This window comes from Silene latifolia, chromosome Y, assembly GCF_048544455.1.
Source record: "Silene latifolia isolate original U9 population chromosome Y, ASM4854445v1, whole genome shotgun sequence".
Classification (NCBI taxonomy): domain Eukaryota; kingdom Viridiplantae; phylum Streptophyta; class Magnoliopsida; order Caryophyllales; family Caryophyllaceae; genus Silene; species Silene latifolia.
Window position 1 is genome coordinate 461,326,685 of NC_133538.1, and position 14,353 is coordinate 461,341,037.

The following is a 14,353-nucleotide window of genomic DNA, read 5'->3' on the forward strand; positions in this document are numbered from 1 at the left end:
AATCCAGCTATCCCCTTACCGACTTCAAACTTTTCCATGGAGCAAGAGCTCCCAAGCTTTGACAAAACTTCATGTACATCGCTTATGGCATGGTGCACTTCCGACCATTTCCGGGCAATTTCTTCTTCAAACTTCTTCTTGTCATGGACAAGAACTTCTTCATTTTCTAGGATTGGTTCACATTTCCCTTTTCTTTTCGACTTCTTTCTCCATCTTTTTAGTTTATTCTTCTCAACCCTTGGCTTCATTTTTGGAGGGGTATTAGTTCTAGAATCAAATTTAGGAGGGATGACATTGGGGTGATCCTCTCCAACTTCAAGCTTCCACTCCTCTTTCCCTTTTTCATCTTCTATCATCAACACTTCACCTACCCCTTTCTCATCAATCTTCTTTGGGGTTTCTTTACTTGAAGTGACCGAGCTACACTCTTCAAGGCAAGTAAATTGGTAGGAGGTGGGAGGTGGAGGAGTCAACTTCTCAACATTGAGGTTCATGATGGTGTCATTTTTATCCCCGTTTTTTTTACCCTCCAAATGAATCGAACCACTTCCAAAGAGGAGAGTTTCAATATCTTCCAAGCTAGTGTCAAAACTACAAGTATCATAGTTTTTCTCACGGCTCCTCAACTCCCCAAGTATGGCAAGTTCAAATTCATCAACCTCCATTTTCCAAGTCTTAACCTCTTCCCCACACTTGTTATTGACACACACTTCATCTTCATGAATTTTCGAAGGATTTGATGGTGGGAGGTCTTCCTCATCATCATAGATATTCTTTTGCTTTGAGATAACTTCCTCAAGAAATTTGGTGTAATGAGGTGTCTCTTCCGTGGATGGAGGAGTGACTTCCATCATTTTCATCAAGTTAAAGAATTTCTCGATACATGAGTCTTCATTGGTCAATTCCACCCTTTGAGGAAAAGGCAAAGGCGGCTTATAAGAAGGTTTTGGTGTACCCTTGGGTTCCTCAATAACCAACTCACTAACTTCTTGCTTTTCCGGTGAGTTTTTCTCCCACATAACCATTTCTTCTTCTTCTTCATCGGCTTCAACTTCTTTCCTCTCAACTTCTATCCCCATAATTTCTTCAAGAACAAACTCATCCTCAATTTCACACCTTCTTTGATCAAAAATTTCTGAGGTAGTTGATACAATCAAATTATCATTCTCTTCACCCACTTTAAATGATATTGGCATTGACTCATCACCCAGATTAGGGGACATGCATGCTTCTTCCATTGCCACTTCTCCTCCCACAATGATTGTGTTGACCTCATTTACCTCTATAGGATCCTTAGCATTTTCCCCTTGCCCTAAAAATTTATCCGGTGGTGTTTGAGGGTCAACAAGAGCTTTGGAACCCATTAGACGAATAAAGGTACTTTGGGAGGCATAAAGTTCCTTTATGTTTTCAAAGACTTGGGTCTCAAGAAATTTTTGATGGGCGGAGAAGCTATTCATGCTTTGTAGGGTTGAACTTTCCAAGTCTTCTATCATCTTAAACAATTTGTCATATTGAGCATCTCCCAAGAAATTGCTTGCTTGAGGTGGTAGCTCTTGATTGGAAGATTGGTTGGCAAGTGAGAAATGAGAGTCATGGTTGTACCAATTTTGAAAATTTGAACCTTGGCCTTGGTGAAAGCCTTGGTTAAATCCTTGATAGTTTTGATTGAAATTTTGGTCTTGATAACCTTGGTTGTACCCTTGGTCAAAATTTTGATAGTTTTCATTGCAATTGTGATCTTGGTACCCTTGATTGAAACCTTGATTGGCTTGGTTCCCTTGATTTCCATGGTAGAAGTCTTGGTAACCTTGGTAACCTTGGTTGAAACTTTCTTGATTCATGTTTGGCTTTGTGGTGGGTATTTGTAGGTAGTTAAAAATTGTGGAAAGGATTACCGTTTCCTCTAGGCATATACTTCAAAAAACCGTTAGTCTCTTAATGCTTTGAGGCACTAGGGATAAGCAATAACACAATCACTCTACAAGAAACAAATCACTACTCAAACAAGCAAACAACAAGACTAAGATTAAGCCTAAGACTCTAACTAACTAAGCATAACCTAACGCCATCCCCGGCAACGGCGCCATTTTGATGACCGGCTTTTGCCGTCACTTCCAGTACCAAAAACAATTTATAAAACCCAATTAAAAAATAGTATTTAATCGGGGTCGAACACAAAGATGGCGGAGGTTAGATACTTTTTCGGTTTAAATCTTAGTTTAGTCAAATAAAAATAAAGTTGATTGATTATAAACTAAGATGCAAATAAGATATAAAATTAAACTAAATGAAATTACTTCTAATCAAATGATGAAAGCTAAGGTCCTTGGGTTCACTTGGATAAGTCGGGGAAGAGAAGGTTGTTAACAAGAAATGGGTAATAATAAAGGCCTATGATTGATCCTAATTTCTTAGTCAATTAGAGCTAAACAACAAGCATTTACTTGGTATGAAAAAACTCATCTCGACCATGCCATATAGGCCTTCCGTTGTCTTTCGACCTAGGATAGACTAAACATGATAATGAAAGACTCAAACTCTCATTTAAGCAATCCATCAAACATTTCATAGGCATGGGAGTAAGGTTTTACAAACAAGCTTTTACTTAGTTGAGACAAACTCATCACAAACATGCATAAAGACTATCTAATAGCATAGGCACCTAGATGGATCAAATATGTCTAAGAAAGGCTCCAACTTTCATTTAAGCATCTCATTTAAACACTTCTAAAATCATCCAATAGCACAATGCACCAAGATAAGTTAAACATGTCAATAAAAGGCTCAAACTTTCGTTTAAACATTTCATCGAGCACTTCATATGCACAAGAGTAAGACCGATTAATTACCCAATTCAAAAGGTTAACAACCCAATTTCAACCCCCTTAATCACCCAAGATCCCCCATGACCTTAGATAAGACTACTCACACATGTTCATGGGTGAGAAATTAACAACAAATTGCAACAATAAACAAGTAAACATTGCAAACATGATAAAGACTAATACTTTGGATGAATAACAATTAAACAACATAAGAAATGTAAACAAATGAAAATAAGATGTAAATAAAAGATGAGAATTATACCAACTAAGAGGAAAAGAACAAACTTGGATAATAATGGAAGATGGATTTCTTCTTGTCTTTCAAATACAACCCAAATGACTAATTGTAAACTAATGAAAAGAGATGAACTTGGATAAACTAGAGAGCAATTAAACTAAAATTAAGGAAAGATTACAAATTTTATTGAATGAAAATGAGAAAAGAAATATTAGGGTTCTACAATATTGAGAGAGAATAATCTAAACTAGTCTAATTTCTAAGATAGTCTAATTCTATTTTCTAATATGGTAGTAGTGTTGTCTATTCTAATATATGGTGTAGTGTGTAATGGTAGTGTAAGAGTAGTGTATATATAACATCTCTACTAATTAACTTACTACTACTAACAATGATAATAATAATAATTCTAATACTAATAACAATACTAATTACAATGATTAATAATAATAATAATAATAATAACTAATACTACAAAGCAATGGACAAATCAAAAAAACATCGACACAATGAAGCAAAGGACAAAAACGAGCAGAGGGGCCCCTGCCGGCAGGCCGGCGAGGTCACCGGTAGCGAGAACCTTGAAGCAAGAGGACGAATTTATGCATTGGTGGTGGGTGTTGGCATAGCGGCTGCCGGAGCACCGGTAGAGGGAACAAGAGTTGATGCGAGATGTTGAATTGCGTGTTGCGTACCGGTAGCCCGGCTGCCGGTGACTATGACCGGTAGCGAGAACTTCACAAAAGGAGAGAAATTGAGTGTGTGCCTGCCGGTGGGTTGAGTCGGTTGCCGGTTGGCCGGCATAGACATGGGGCGTTTATGCAAGTTGGTTTAAGGAGGGAGTTCTGGGTCGAGGTTGCTACTGTTGTGTCTGCCGGTGGTGGACGAGTGTTGGGTGATGATGGGGGTTGGTTGTGGTGGTTATGGGTGGTGGCCACGGTTGGTTTAGGTGGTTGTAATGGTGGTTGAAAGATGGTGTAGAAGATGGGTTGATTTATGGTTGTTGTTTGTATGTTGATGGACGGGGGTGGAAGACGAGGTCGTGGTGGCTTCCAAGGTGGTCAATGGTGGTGATGGGTGATTGTATTGTGAAGTTGGAAGTGGGAGGATGTTATTGGTGGTGATGGGTGGTTCCCACGGTGGCTGGAGGTGGCTGTTGTGGTGGTTGAAAGATGGGTGCATGAAAAGGTTGTAATTGTATGTTTGTGGCTAGGGGTGGAAGAAGGGTTTGTGGTGGTTGTTGCGGTGGTCCATGGTGGTCGTGGATGGTTGGGATGTGACGTTGGAAGTTAAGGGTGGTCAGTGGTTGTGGGTGGTGGCTGCCAAGGTGGTAGTAAAAGCTCAGCAAAGACCGTCTGAAATTAGCAGCTGTTCCTTTAGTTTATTTTCCCATGATTTAGCCTATTTTCACCTCCACCATTTCTTCTCATAATCCCGTCTTGCTCTTCCGCCTCACTTTCCTGTCTTGCCTGCACATTAAATTAATATAATAATACTAATACTAATATTATACATAAATACAATTAATTATTAATTATAAACTAATACAACTAATTATTATAAATTAGTAATTAAATGAGCTTTTTAGACGTTTAAGCACACAAAATCAAGTCGGAATAAGGTATAAATGCGGGGTAAAATACTACTAAAATGCTACTTATCAAATCTCCCCACACTTAAACATTACTCGTCCTCGAGTAAGCTCATTTAAACTAAACTAAGACCCTTAATATAAAAGTACTATCTAAACGACTAATATCCGATGAAAGGCAATTAACGGGCCTTCTCCGTCCCTTCAACTCACACCGAAACACAATGAAGTATGCATTTCGATGCAAGGCAAGTGGGGGCTTGCGGAAAATTTCGACACATCCAACATTTAAGCACGGATCAACATATAAGATGCATCACAAAAAGTCAAGCCGCTTTCCTCATCTTAGCGGCCGTTTTTTTTCTTTTAAAAATTGAACATAGAGAGTCATTAGTGGAAGATGTCTTATCCGGGTCTTACCAAGGTGTCAACTCCCAAGTTCTAGCTCAAGTAGCCAACATTGACAACACGGAATGCCTAAAAACAAATTCTAGGCGGGAAAGGGGAAGTACTTCGCTATACTCCCAAGAATGACACGACACACGCAAGATTCGACTCCATATCAAACCTTTGACAAAAAGGAGACCAAAGCCCGACTCTCACGGGTTTCACTAGTCACTCAAATGAAAGAACGGGGTGATTTTTGTGACAAAAAGTAACCAAAATCACTCTCCTAACTCGACTTGCGAAGCATGCCCGCAATCTAATATGGTACTAAATCCAATATCCACAAGAGAAATGTCAAATGATGCACATACAAGAGAGACAACCGGGTTGTAATGGGGCTTAGGTTAGGTGAAAAGGGATCGGTGCAAACACCGTTTTATGACATGTGAGGCTATCGGATCGAGTAGTCGCCACATCTAACCAATTCACTAAACTCAGCCAATGCAAATGAATTCTTCCATAAAATATGGCAAGATTGCCATATCCAAAAATCAATCAATTCTTTACAAAGCAAGACTCGATTTGCAAATTACCAACCCTTTATTTGGCACAAAAATATACATTATTTTCTTTTTGTTTTTCATTTCATTTTTCTCTTTTTCTTTTTCTATTTGTTTTTCTTCTTCATTTTTTTCTCTTTTCTATTTGATTTTCTTTCTTGCATTTTTCACGACTCGTTCACCTCGTATTAGACAAAAGTAGCCAAAGTTGCATTTCACTCATGCGGCATTAAGATCATACACCTCAAGATAAGTCAAAATTTCAACCCAAACATACTCCACAAAAGAACCACAATGACGAACTACTCAACCAAGGTGAGTTGTTTATGGGATGTAGTTATTTTGTTGGCAATGAAAACGATAAGGCTTAGGCTCAAAATGGGTTAACAAAAGGAAACAATTGACTCAAGGGCATAACAAAAGCTTATTTGGCTATTGTGAGGTTACTTTATTTGAACAAAATTGTCTCAATATGCACACCGACACTTCTACGGTAAGGAATGAGCACCATACTTATACGTTTTGACATGACATATCACGTAAGGAGAACTACTCTCATGACCTAAACGAGACCGGTTTGATGGGCCGACCATATGGAGGCTCTATCCTCACATTTGAGTAGCTATGTCGGTCTTAGGTCAAATCTCGGGTCTAACACGGTCTCACAAGGTGGTCGCAACTTGGTTGTCAAGCTAGACTTCCGGGTTTTTGCAAGCAAAAACCCTAACATGTGTCATCAAGAGGTACGAGCTATCAAAAGGGAAATGACAAGGGCAAAACAAATTAACTTCGTTAACAACATATGCCCTCCACTTTTAGACTCCCTATGCTAATATTTACAAACAAGATGCAACGTGTATGGGATGCAACTAATCATATGAACAAGCTATGTGAATGCAAGAGTAAACATATATATACATGTCTAATCTAAATGTATACAAGTTCTAGTCCTAACAACACACCAACAACACAAGCATATCCAAAACGGTTCCTAAAAAGAACACCCACATCAAAAATCACGTCCTCCTCCATGCTACTATATAAAAAAAAAAGAAAAGGAAGGATAAAGGAGAAAGAATTGGACGAATTTTACCAAGCGTCTTCTCCGATGATTCATGTGTTGCCTATCAAAATGGTTAGGACAAATGCAATATATATATATATATATATATATATATATATATATATATATATATATATATATATATATATATATATATATATATATATATATATATATATATATATATATATAGTAATAAGATCAAGTGAGTCCATGTCTTACATTTGAGTCCATAAGTCTCATTGTGAGCCTTTGGATCATGAAGATGAAGGGTGGAGATTAAACACCCAAAATGGTCATTAATAAGCTAATATACCACTCTCTCACTACCTATACTAATTAATCACTAACTCTTCCTAATTAACTACTAATTTAATATATATACTTTTCCAAACACCACTTCTCTCTCATCTCTCATAATTTCACTCATCTTTTATCTCTCAAAAACCTATCCTCTCTAAAAAAAACCAAACAATTTCAAATCCTAAAAAATAAAAAAAAACCCCGCCCTTTTCCTCACCAACCCTCCCACCGGCCACCACCCACCCCCACCGCCACCCCCACAGCCACCCTCACTCGACCACGACCACCCCACGAACACCCCACGACCACGACCACCCCACCCCACCACCCCACTCCACCGACCACACCCCACAGCCTTCCGCACGCCAACCTCTGACCTCCGCAAGCCACTGCCTCTCTCCTTCACCACCGACCACTCACCACTCACCCTCATCCTCACGCGCTCCACCCCACGACCACCCCACACCAGCCTCACCCTCACGCGCTCAGCCTCACCGGCCTCACGCCATCCACCCCACACCAGACGACTTTCCCGCCACCGTCCAGCGCCCACCCGACTCAGATCTGCTGCTTTTTTTTTTCCAATTTCGTTTTTTTGTTGGGCGGTTTGGGTGTTGCGTTTTTGTTTATTAAGTTTTGGTGGTGGTGAGGTTAAATGTCTGATGGTTTTGTTTTGTTTTGTTTTATTTTTCTTTTTGTTTTTGTTTTTTGTGTTTTATTTTTCTGGTTTTTTTTTTGTTTTTATTGGTGTTTTTGTTTTATTTTTGTTTTCTTTAATCACTGTTTCTCGTTTTCAGATCTAACATTTAGTTTTTTTTTCATTTTTTTTTTAGTTGTGATGAGGGGAGTGAAACTCTTTGTTTTTTTAAAAAACAAAAACAAAACACAATTTTCAATATTGGTGTTTTTGTTTTTGTATTTATTCTAGATTAGTCTTGTTGTACATATTGTTTTCAAATTTCCTTTATAATTTTTCCTAGATCTTATTTATATTTCGTGAGATCTCATTTTTTAACTTTTTTCACTAAATTTTTTAGTCTTGTAACTTTTTTCGGCTAGAATAACATTTTTTTCGGCTAAAATTACACTTTTTGTTGTTAGAATTACACTTTTTTCTGTTAGAATTACACTTTTTTTCTGTTAAAATTACACTTTACTCCATTAAAATTACACTTTTTTCTGTTAAAATTATACTTTTTTTTGCTAGAATAACACTTTTTCTGCTAAAATTACACTTTTTGTTGTTAGAATTACACTTTTTGTTGTTAGAATTACACTTTTTTCTGTTAAAATTACACTTTTCTTCATTAAAACTACACTTTTGTCTCGTTTTTTCAGATTATTTCGTTTCTTTTTTTACAATAAATTTCAGATTTCATTTTTATGTTTTTCATTTTCATTTTCTTTAAATTTCATTTTTATGTTGTGGGTGAAGTCGGTATATTTATTTTGTTTCGTTGAGTAAATATTTTAGATCTTTTTTTTTTTATTTTGTGAATTTTTTTATTTTAGTCTTGCATTTACAAAGTACATCTCATATAATTTGTAAATTTTAATATTAGATATATTTAAAATGTCGTCTCCTCATTTTTCTTGAATTGTTGTTGTATTAGATCGTTTTTATTTGTTAATTTTCATCTTAAATGTGCATTTTTTCTCCTAGAATTACTCTTTTTCCTGCTAAAATTACTCTTTTTTCGGTTAGAATTACACTTTTATTTTCATCTTAGAATTACTCTTTTTTCTACTAAAATTACTCTTTTTTGGGCTAAAATTATACTTTTTGTTGTTAGAATTACACTTTTTTCTGTTAGAAATACACTTTTTTCTGTTAAAATTACACTTTTCTTCATTAAAATTACACTTTGTTCTGTTAAAATTATACTTTTTTTTTGCTAGAATAACACTTTTTTTGACTAAAATTACACTTTTTGTTGTTAGAATTACACTTTTTTCTGTTAGAATTACACTTTTTTCTGTTAGAATTACACTTTTTTCTGTTAAAATTACACTTTTCTTCATTAAAATTACACTATTTTCTGTTAAAATTATACTTTTTTTTGCTAGAATAACACTTTTTTCGGCTATTGGACTAATGTTACACTCTCCATGGACTTGGTCATATTCTCATATTCTCATTGGACTAATGTTACACTCTCAATGGACTAAAATTACATTCTCGATGGACCAAATTATACTTTTTCGGACTAAAATTACACTTTTCTGGACTAAAATTATATTCTCCTTGACTAAAAATAACAATCTCATTGGACTTAAATTACACTTATCTGGACTAAAATAACACTTTTTGTCATTAAAATAACACTCGTAAAATGCTAAATTACAATAACTTGTGATAAAATTACAAAAATTCAAAATATTATTCGTTAAAATCACTCGAAAAAGATTGAAGTTAAACTTGTAAAACGCTAAATTCTCGAAAATATTCACTAAAATAACACTTTTTGTCATTAGAATAACACTCGTAAAATGCTAAATTACAATAACTTGTGATAAAATTACAAAAATTCAAAATATTATTCGTTAAAATCACTCGGAAAAGATTGAAGTAAAACTTGTAAAACGCTAAATTCTCGAAAATATTCCTTAAAATTACAATTTTTGCTGCTAGAATTACATTCGTAAAATCCTAAAATGTCGAAAACTTGTCTCGAAAAAAAAAAACGAAAAAAATCGAAACAAGAAAAATGTTAACAAAATTTTCATAAACTTTGAAGTATAAGACAAAATATGGTGTTAATTGTGTATGATAATGAATTAGTGAATGTATTATTAAAACTAGAGAGAGAAGTGAATTAATTAGTGTTAAGTGTATTTTTTGCTTTCAATCTCAACCTTCCACCATGCATGATCCAAGGGTTGTGGGAGGGACTTATGGACTCAAAAAAAAAAGGGACTTAGAAGAACTTGACACTATATATATATATATATATATATATATATATATATATATATATATATATATATATATATATATATATATATATATATATATATATATATATATATATATATATATATATATATATATAATATAAACAATGCAATATTTTTGGAATTTTGGAAAATTTTCAATTTTTAGGGATTTTTGTAATTTTCTCAAATTAACAAGCAAGTATATACAAATATAAACAAATATTCACAAAGTGGATATTTCCCTCCCCACACTTGAAATTTACATTGTCCTCAATGGAACAAATTATAGGGATAGAATAACAAAAATAAATAACATATTTTTGTTGGTGTTTGAATTTTTCAAAATGTAAAAACATGTTTTTGATTATTTTTTTTGAATATTTGAAAATAAATAACATGTTTTTGGTATTTTTTAAATGAAGGAATTTTCTCCCCACACTTATTTATTTACATATTACCGATGAAAATAAATGTGTGGAGGAAATTAGGAAATGAAATACATGTTTTTGAAGATTTTTTTTTTTTTTGATTTTTCAAGTTTTTAGTGGTTTTTGTTTAATGAATGTAATGCGTGAACTATCCTACATGCTAAATTGAAAGTACAATGCAATCTACACTACATGAATGCAAAGAGAGCTAATTTAGATTAACTCCTAATCGGATCATGTCACTAAATGCAAAATGCGGTAAAAACTTAATTAAAGAGAGGAAGAATATATACAATGCGGTGGTTCTTAAGTAACTCCACCAAACCTCTTCATTAAGGAGGCTTCAATCAACCGGGATCCCCCTCTTGGAATCGAGCTATCCCCTTACCGACTTCAAACTTTTCCATGGAGCAAGAGCTCCCAAGCTTTGACAAAACTTCATGTACACCACTTATGGCATGGTGCACTTCCGACCATTTCCGGGCAATTTCTTCTTCAAACTTCTTCTTGTCATGGACAAGAACTTCTTCATTTTCTAGGATTGGTTCACATTTCCCTTTTCTTTTCGACTTCTTTCTCCATATTTTTGGTTTATTCTTCTCAACCCTTGGCTTCATTTTTGGAGGGGTATTAGTTCTAGAATCAAATTTAGGAGGGATGACATTGGGGTGATCCTCTCCAACTTCAAGCTTCCACTCCTCTTTCCCTTTTCATCTTCTATCATCAACACTTCACCTACCCTTTTCTCATCAATCTTCTTTGGGGTTTCTTTACTTGAAGTGACCGAGCTACACTCTTCAAGGCAAGTAAATTGGTAGGAGGTGGGAGGTGGAGGAGTCAACTTCTCAACATTGAGGTTCATGATGGTGTCATTTTTATCCCCATTTTTTTGACCCTCTAAATGAATCGAACCACTTCCAAAGAGGAGAGTTTCAATATCTTCCAAGCTAGTGTCAAAACTACAAGTATCATAGTTTTTCTCACGGCTCCTCAACTCCCCAAGTATGGCAAGTTCAAATTCATCAACCTCCATTTTCCAAGTCTTAACCTCTTCCCCACACTTGTTATTGACACACACTTCATCTTCATGAATTTTCGAAGAAATTGATGTTGGGAGGTCTTCCTCATCATCATAGATATTCTTTTGCTTTGAGATAACTTCCTCAAGAAATTTGGTGTAATGAGGTGTCTCTTCCGTGGATGGAAGAGTGACTTCCATCATTTTCATCAAGTTAAAGAATTTCTCGATACATGAGTCTTCATTGGTCAATTCCACCCTTTGAGGAAAAGGCAAAGGTGGCTCATAAGAAGGTTTTGGTGTACCCTTGGGTTCCTCAATAACCAACTCATTAACTTCTTGCTTTTCCGGCGAGTTTTCCTCCCACATAACCATTTCTTCTTCTTCTTCATCGGCTTCAACTTCTTTCCTCTCAACTTCTATCCCCATAATTTCTTCAAGAACAAACTCATCCTCAATTTCACACCTTCTTTGATCAAAAATTTCTGAGGTAGTTGATACAATCAAATTATCATTCTCTTCACCCACTTTAAATGATATTGGCATTGACTCATCACCCAGATTAGGGGACATGCATGCTTCTTCCATTGCCACTTCTCCTCCCACAATGATTGTGTTGACCTCATTTACCTCTATAGGATCCTTAGCATTTTCCCCTTGCCCTAAAAATTTATCCGGTGGTGTTTGAGGGTCAACAAGAGCTTTGGAACCCATTAGACGAATAAAGGTACTTTGGGAGGCATAAAGTTCCTTTATGTTTTCAAAGACTTGGGTCTCAAGAAATTTTTGATGGGCGGAGAAGCTATTCATGCTTTGTAGGGTTGAACTTTCCAAGTCTTCTATCATCTAAAACAATTTGTCATATTGAGCATCTCCCAAGAAATTGCTTGCTTGAGGTGGTAGCTCTTGATTGGAAGATTGGTTGGCAAGTGAGAAATGAGAGTCATGGTTGTACCGATTTTGAAAATTTGAACCTTGGCCTTGGTGAAAGCCTTGGTTAAATCCTTGATAGTTTTGATTGAAATTTTGGTCTTGATAACCTTGGTTGTACCCTTGGTCAAAATTTTGATAGTTTTCATTGCAATTGTGATCTTGGTACCCTTGATTGAATCCTTGATTGGCTTGGTTCCCTTGATTTCCATGGTAGAAGTCTTGGTAACCTTGGTTGAAGCTTTCTTGATTCATGTTTGGCTTTGTGGTGGGTATTTGTAGGTAGTTAAAAATTGTGGAAAGGATTACCGTTTCCTCTAGGCATATACTTCAAAAAACCGTTAGTCTCCTAATGCTTTGAGGCACTAGGGATAAGCAATAACACAATCACTCTACAAGAAACAAATCACTACTCAAACAAGCAAACAACAAGACTAAGATTAAGCCTAAGACTCTAACTAACTAAGCATAACCTAACGCCATCCCCGGCAACGGCGCCATTTTGATGACCGGGTTTTGCCGTCACTTCCAGTACCAAAAACAATTTATAAAACCCAATTAAAAAATAGTATTTAATCGGGGTCGAACACAAAGATGGCGGAGGTTAGATACTTGTTCGGTTTAAATCTTAGTTTAGTCAAATAAAAATAAAGTTGATTGATTATAAACTAAGATGCAAATAAGATATAAAATTAAACTAAATGAAATTACTTCTAATCAAATGATGAAAGCTAAGGTCCTTGGGTTCACTTGGATAAGTCGGGGAAGAGAAGGTTGTTAACAAGAAATGGGTAATAATAAAGGCCTATGATTGATCCTAATTTCTTAGTCAATTAGAGCTAAACAACAAGCATTTACTTGGTATGAAAAAACTCATCTCGACCATGCCATATAGGCCTTCCGTTGTCTTTCGACCTAGGATAGACTAAACATGATAATGAAAGACTCAAACTCTCATTTAAGCAATCCATCAAACATTTCATAGGCATGGGAGTAAGGTTTTACAAACAAGCTTTTACTTAGTTGAGACAAACTCATCACAAACATGCATAAAGACTATCTAATAGCATAGGCACCTAGATGGATCAAATATGTCTAAGAAAGGCTCCAACTTTCATTTAAGCATCTCATTTAAACACTTCTAAAATCATCCAATAGCACAATGCACCAAGATAAGTTAAACATGCCAATAAAAGGCTCAAACTTTCGTTTAAACATTTCATCGAGCACTTCATATGCACAAGAGTAAGACCGATTAATTACCCAATTCAAAAGGTTAACAACCCAATTTCGACCCCCTTAATCACCCAAGATCCCCCATGACCTTAGATAAGACTACTCACACATGTTCATGGGTGAGAAATTAACAACAAATTGCAACAATAAACAAGTAAACATTGCAAACATGATAAAGACTAATACTTTGGATGAATAACAATTAAACAACATAAGAAATGTAAACAAATGAAAATAAGATGTAAATAAAAGATGAGAATTATACCAACTAAGAGGAAAAGAACAAACTTGGATAATAATGGAAGATGGATTTCTTCTTGTCTTTCAAATACAACCCAAATGACTAATTGTAAACTAATGAAAAGAGATGAACTTGGATAAACTAGAGAGCAATTAAACTAAAATTAAGGAAAGATTACAAATTTTATTGAATGAAAATGAGAAAAGAAATATTAGGGTTCTACAATATTGAGAGAGAATAATCTAAACTAGTCTAATTTCTAAGATAGTCTAATTCTATTTTCTAATATGGTAGTAGTGTTGTCTATTCTAATATATGGTGTAGTGTGTAATGGTAGTGTAAGAGTAGTGTATATATAACATCTCTACTAATTAACTTACTACTACTAACAATGATAATAATAATAATTCTAATACTAATAACAATACTAATTACAATGATTAATAATAATAATAATAATAATAATAACTAATACTACAAAGCAATGGACAAAACAAAAAAAACATCGACACAATGAAGCAAAGGACAAAAACGAGCAGAGGGGCCCCTGCCGGCAGGCCGGCGAGGTCACCGGTAGCGAGAACCTTGAAGCA